Genomic DNA, 7,488 nt, shown 5'->3' with positions numbered 1-7,488 from the left:
TAGGGTCTGTTACTATGTGTGTTTAAAATTAGTGCTGGGCTCGCTAGACGAGTCATTTGGGTTAAAACATGTGATTATTCCACTAAGGGTTCAGGTATTAAAAATTTTGGTCAAAAAGTAAAATTTTCCATTATACCAAGACTTTAGTCTCTGCACGGGATCCCGTAACACAAGTTTAAAAGTTGGTTACAATCCAAAGGTTACAAAATAAGCCGGCCTAGGCGGCAAAACAGGTCCAATCCTAGCTCCCCTGTGATATCTCGGCCGTGGCGGTCGAGCGGACTGCATATGTACACATCACCGCTATCACTCTCTCATGGCTGGCCAAGCTGCTCCTTACCTTTACCTGCACCACAAAGCACCCGTGAGCCAAAAGACTCAGCAAGAAAACATATTCAAACAATTCACGGAGTAAAACAGCAGGCTTAGTAGTAATAACTGGAACTAAGCATAAACACTATACAGATCAGCGACCATAGGATTACACAAGTGCATGTTGCACTCCCATTCATATGGCATCCGAGCCAATCAAGTGCTTGTGCACTCCCGGGGTGGCCCAGCCATGGTGGCCTGCGCTCAACGCGCATAATGTCGGTCTCGGCTCATAAGCTGAGTCTTGCATATCCTCGACTTATAAGTCGAGCCTCATAGACCCCCGACTTATAAGTCGAGCCTTAAAGACCCTCTACTTATGAGTCGAGCCTTGAAAACCCTCGACTTATGAGTCGAGCCTTGGAGACCCTCGACTTATAAGTCGAGCCCCTTAAATCAAGTATGCCATCGACTAGCAGATCGATCTTTAATCAGATACAACAACAAATCCTTGGCTTATAAATCTAGCTTCCTTACCATAACAAACAATCATATAATACATTTATCGTACATACAGATACAATGCATTACAATACATTAAAACAGATATACACAAGCATAATCATAATCATGCGCATTTACAGGCCAACACCCAAATCAAGACTGTGTCCAGCATTCAGGCCAAGCCCTAATCATGTATATCATATACTGGGTGCAGTTTTCTTACCTTTGGTCCAAGTACAGGCTACCCATGAACGATCCTCAAGTACGATCCCTATTCCGAGCCCCTAGCGATGACCTAGTCACAACCACGATATAGGTTCCCGTCAATAACGAGTAAATAAAGGCTTCCAGACCGAGTCCTAGCCTCCGGGACATTAAATTCCACTAAACCGGGTAGTAGGATTGATCCCGAGCCCTTAGGGTTGAGTTCCCGCACTCAAAAACCCACTCGGGGTTCAAAACCCCTTAAGCGCTGCGGCCGCAAGCCCCTGTGACGCGGTCCACCCCAAGTCAGAGGCTTAGCCTCCCTTTTTACTAAACACGTGCCATGGCGCTGCCTAACAGACGTCGCGGCGTGCCCTCGCGCCAAAGCCCTTCCCTAGCCCCCTGGGTTCAAGAAGGTCACGGCATCCCAAGAACAGGGTCGCAGCCCGACCCTTTGAACCCAAAATTCTTGGGTTTTCCTTCAGCCAAACCCATTCAAAATCACCCCAAATCAAACCTAAAACCTCAATTCAATTCCCATAACAAATTTAACATTTCTCGAGCAACAAAACCTAACTCAAAACTTGATGGAAAACTCATCAAAAATCCAAAATTCAATCTTTGAACCCTCTCACATGCAAGCTCTAAACTTCCTACAAAATTCAATAGAATTGACATAGAAATACTAAGTTCAAGCCCTTACCTCTGAGATATGCTCAATCCTGAACCAATTCCCAAGCTCAGCCAATCCAATCCTTCAAGCCCTTAGTCTAGAATCCTCCAAATTTCCTCAAACCTTCAAGCACCACAAGAGGGAGAGAGAGCTGAAATATTATGTTTCTTTCTAAGTGCTTCTAAAGTCTCAGCTGCCTAAGACCAAGCATGTCCCTTTTTGCCAAAAAGTCCAAAATGCCCTCAAGACTATCTTAAATCCTCTAATGTCATCAAGGGTACTTTCGTCAATTGCCACTTCCCATCAAATCATCGAGTGTTCCTCTAATTCCCCAACTATCTCCACATAATAAGTGTTTAATCTCTCATTACCCGATAAACGCCGGTAATGTGCTAAGGTACCAAAATACCCCTAGGCTCACCCTGAGTCGGGTATTTAACCCCGTTGTGACTTTTCCGCTAACTTGCTCACTAGGATCGCCTCGTGCCGAATAACCCAAATATATCCACATAATAATGTGGTCTCAATTATACACACACATATTTACAACTATACCATCAACGGGTCAAAATTACTAAAATGTCCTTCTTATAAGAAATGAGCCCACATACATATTTAATATTTCTAAACATGCACGCATAATTATATTATAATGTAATTAACATAATGACATGCTCATAATACATAAGCACACAATTAATACAATTATTGCCTCCCGACCCCCTAATCCAGGCATCAAGCCACATTAGGGAATTTGGGATGTTTCAACTATCCCCTCTTTACAGGAATTTCATCCTCGAAATTTTACCTGAACAGCTCAGGATACTGGTCCCGCATGGTTGATTCCAACTCCCAGGTCACCTCCTCAACCTTACTGTTCCTCCATAATACCTTAATTAAAGGTATGGTTTTATTCCTCAAGACCTTGTCCTTTTTATCTAATATCTGGACTGGCTGCTCCTCAAAGGATAAGTCTGTCTGCAGCTCCAGATCTTCATAGCTCAGTACATGAGTCTCATCAGATACATACTTCCGCAGCATCAAAATATGGAACACATTATGCACGATCGACAGTGCCGGAGGTAATGCTAGTCTATAGGCTACCTGACCGATCATTTCCAAGATCTCAAAAGGTCCTAAAAACCTAGGGCTCAACTTGTCCTTCTTCCCAAACCTCCTCACCCCCTTGAGTGTTGAGATTCTAAGGAAGACATAGTCTCTCACCTGGAACTCCACATTCTTGCGCTTCAAATTCACATAACTTCTCTGTCTACTCTGTGATGCGAGCATCTGAGCTCTGATATTTTCAATGGCTTCATTTGTAACGCCCTGGTTAACCAAGACCGTTACACTGTGTGTTTAAAATAGTGCAAGACTTGTTAATCAAGTCATTTAGTCATAGTGTGAACTCTATACCATCATCAGAGTAGGAATAAAACATTTTGGTCACAAACAGGCTATTTTCATTAAAAATGACGGTTTAATACATGGAAACTCAAAACAGGATTTAGACGTCTTAGTTACAACAAATTCCAAGAGTTACAAATACTTCAAGTCACTCTAATGGCAAAATATACATTTTAGGTTTCCGTCCCTGTACAATTTCTCGACCGTGGCGGCCGAGCAGCTGACAATGTACACCTCGCCCTCAGAGCTCTCCAACTCATAGTTGATTCAGCCTACCCTTGCATTTACCTGCACCACGTAGCACCCGTGAGCCGAGGCCCAGCAAGAAAGCATGATAACATAGCAAGATCAACAACACTTATCAAATATTTCACAATGCTCAACCAGGAATTCAACATTTCATAACATTTATCTAATCAGTATTAACTCACAACAGAATAACAGTTTGTCATCCAAACAGCCAACAAATCACGTTCACAACACCATATTCACGCTCACAATCAACAGTGTATCACATCATCAAATGATACTCCGGGTCAGTGCCCTTAGTCGCACCCTCTATTTAATACATTGTCTTCGGCTCTCTCGGGCCGCCCCCAGTGTAATACTCACTGACTCCGGCCAGCTTAACCGAGCTCAGTGATAAATAAGCTGCCTCAGCTACCAGTGGCCAAGCCGCGCCCTGTGTGCAAATATTGATTCCAACACTCTTAGGCCGGTTGTCGCATGTCCCATGGCATAATAATACCATCTCATGACATGATATACAAATGTAGGGAGCTCTTAGTCCCATCGTGTCCACATGGTTAATCACATTCACATAACAATGCATACAAACATAGGGAACACTTAGTTTCAACCTAGCCACATAATCAGGTGCAGCTTTCTTACCTGTATCCTGAGCTTCCGATGCCCCAAAGCCGCGAGCACGGTCCTCTATCCCGAGCCTCACCAAAGACCTCAATCAAACTCAGCTTGAACTCCTCCCAATTCCATCTCCCAACCTCTTTCCTCTTGATTATCCTAATTAAATTTCCAAGTAAAACCAGCCATATTCCCTTTAAGTTTTCCCATTCAATCTCTGAAAATTCAGACTTAAATTCAACTTTAAACAGAGTACAATTCTTACCTTTGAGCAATCCTAGCTTAAATCTGGTTTTGGTTGCCTCAAACTCCTTTGAATCTCCTCCTAGGTCACAAGTTCAGCCCCTTCTTCATTTCCCCTTTCTTTCTAGCTCTTTCTTCCAAATTCAGCATAAACCAAAATATAACCCAAGTGTAATACGTATTCCCTTCTCCTTCAGCTGATGTAATCCAAATCCTTGCCTAATGACCATTTTACCCTTCCATCTATTTCTCATTCCAACTAAACCTCAAGGCCCTTTTTGTCATTCCTACTTCCTTACAATTCTACCATTTCTCCATCTAAACATGTTACTCTCTATGGTTACTAACAGTTACACAGGTTACCAAATTACCAGTTACCATTATCTCACAAGAACTAAATTACAAAATCCCCAAAATACCCCTAGACTCCTCCCGAGCCGGGTATAAAATCCCGTTGTGACTTTTGAGTTATCTAGCTCTCTAGGACCGTCTCGGCACGTGCATCACATCGACATCACCACACCCACGTGGTACAAATCACATAACATAATTATCACGTTTATGCCCTCAATGGGCTAAAATTATCACATAACATAATACACATAGTCACGCATCTCAAATACTCAAATAGTCATATAACATGCTTTAAATCATAATTACATCTTAATCATTAAATTCACACATAATTCCCATTATGCCCTCCAGGCACACTAATCAAGGCCCTTAAGCCTTATTAGCAAATTTGGGTCGTTACATCATTGGTCCTCTGAACTGCCTTAGGACCCAAGTATCTGCGCTCACCCATCTCTTCCCACTGAATAGGTGATCTGCATTTCCTACCATAAAGCATCTCATAAGGAGCCACTCCTATGGTCGCCTGGTAGCTGTTGTTGTAGGAAAACTCTATCAGAGGTAAATATATACTTCAGGACCCCTCAAAGTCCAGTACACATGCTCTCAGCATGTCCTCCAATATCTGTATAGTTCTCTCAGACTGACCATCGGTCTGAGGATGATAGGTTGTACTAAAATTCAGTTGCGTGCCCATTGCCTTGTGCAAACTTCCCCAAAACTTGGAAGTAAATGTGGGGTCCCAATCAGACACGATCGACCTCAGAGCTCCATGAAGACATACTATCTCTTTTACATAGAGATTTGTGTATTGGTCAACGGTGTAAGTCGTCTTCATTAAATTAGTGAGCCGATTTGGTGTATCTGTCTACAATCACCCATACTAAATCGTGCTAACCCATCGACTGGGTAATCCCACCACAAAATCCATTGTGATGTCTTCCCATTTCCACTCTAGAATGTCCAAGGGCTGTAGTAACCCCGCTGGTCTCTGATGTTCAGCTTTGATATGCTGACACGTCAAACACTTGGCTACACACTTAGTTATGTCCCCCTTTATTCCCGGCCACCAATACAAAGTTCTCAAGCCTTGATACATCTTCGTGGTGCCAAGGTGCAAAGAATACGGGGTAGTATGAGATTCGTCCAGAATCTCCCGTCTGATAACAGTATCCATCGGAACACAGATCCAACATTTATATCTTAGCAAACCCATATCTGATATTGTATAGTCCCTAACCACTCTAGCTAGGACGTCCTCTCTAATCTTCACCAACTGTGGCTTTTGTAACTGACTTTCCTTTATCCTCTCTAGAAGAGTAGACTGTAGGGTAATGTTGGCTAACTGGCCCACTATTAACTTAATCCTTACTCTGGTCATATCCTTTGCCAACTCTTTGGATATCTGCCTCGAACTATACAACTGCCCCTAACCTCTCCGACTTAGGGCATCTGCCACCACGTTGGCTTTCCCTGGTTGATAAAGGATTTCACAATCATAATCATTCACCAGTTCCAACCAATTCCTCTGCCTCATATTCAAATCCTTCTGTGTAAAGAAGTACTTGAGGCTCTTGTGGTCTGTATATATCCCACACTTCTCTCCATAAATGTAATGCCTCCATACATTTAATGCAAAGACCACTACGGCTAACTCCAGATCATGGGTAGGATACCTCAGCTCATAATCTTTCAATTGGCGTGATGCATAAGCAATCACCTTCTTTGCCTGCATAAGGACAAAACCTAACCATTGGCTCGAAGCATCACAATAAATGTAATGCCCCGAAATCCTTAATGCAGTTTAATGGCTGGATTAGTAGGCCAGGAGGGCCATAATTGTTTAATTATGCCATTAACTGATTATATGCATGTTTATGTGAATTATATTATAATGTGATGTTAAATGCATGCATGTGGATCCACATTTGATTATTAGGGTGTTTTGGTAATTTGGCCCATTGAGGGCATATTTGTGTATTTTGGTGCAAATTGTGATTTATGGATGAGATCCCATTATTATGGAGATATATTCAAGCTATTCGGCATGGTACGGTCTTATATTATAAATTAGCGGTTTTGTCATAACGGGGTCATTTATTGGGATATTGAGTAATAAGAATGTTTATTTGATGATAAATTGAGAGTTATTGAGATCAGGAGGAAATTCTGGGAGTTTTGACTATAATGTCCCCTGGGGGTGTTTTTGGGACCTCGAGCATTAGGTTTTATTTAAGGTTACTTAAGCTTGAAGTAGCTCGTCAGATAGAACCGTACGTTAGAAAACACTTTCTCTCTTCCCGATAGTTCCTTTTACCGTTCGAGGCAATTTCGAAGAAATCTTGAGTTCTAGGAGTCAGAATCAAGCGAGGATCGAGGCATAGCGATCCTAGGAAAGATTAGAAGCTTCTTCACCGAAGGATTTAATAGAAAACAACCCAATCAAAGGTAATCTAAGCTTTAAGTTTTGAGTTTTTAGAGTTTCTAAGCTTTGAATTGGATTTTGTGAATCGTTGAGTTTTTTATTCGTTTGAGCCTCGGGATTTGATGATTTTGGATCATTGGGATGTTTGGGAACTTTGATTTTTGGATTTGGACATGTTTAGGTATGTTTTTGGAAGGTTTAGAATGAAGAAAATCGAGGTTATGGTTGGTTTCTGGGTGGGGGTCGCGACCCTGTTCTTGGGCGCCGCGGCCCAAGCTCGAAAAAGCAGGTGGAGGCATTTTGGGCGTGCTGGGCGCCGCGGCCCTGGGTAGTGGGTGTTGCAGCCCTTGCTCCTGGTGTGGCTGGGGGCCGCGGCTCAAGGTGCTAGGGCCACGGCTCAGGCAGGGTTTTGAGGGCGTTTGAGTGTTTTGATCTCGGGAACTTAGTTTTAGGCCTCAGGATTGTTCCTACTACTCAAATTAGTGTGGTTTGATGTCCCAAAGGC

The sequence above is a fragment of the Humulus lupulus genome, chromosome 2 (genome assembly GCF_963169125.1).
Source record: "Humulus lupulus chromosome 2, drHumLupu1.1, whole genome shotgun sequence".
NCBI classification, from domain to species: domain Eukaryota; kingdom Viridiplantae; phylum Streptophyta; class Magnoliopsida; order Rosales; family Cannabaceae; genus Humulus; species Humulus lupulus.
This window is presented reverse-complemented; position numbering follows the sequence as displayed.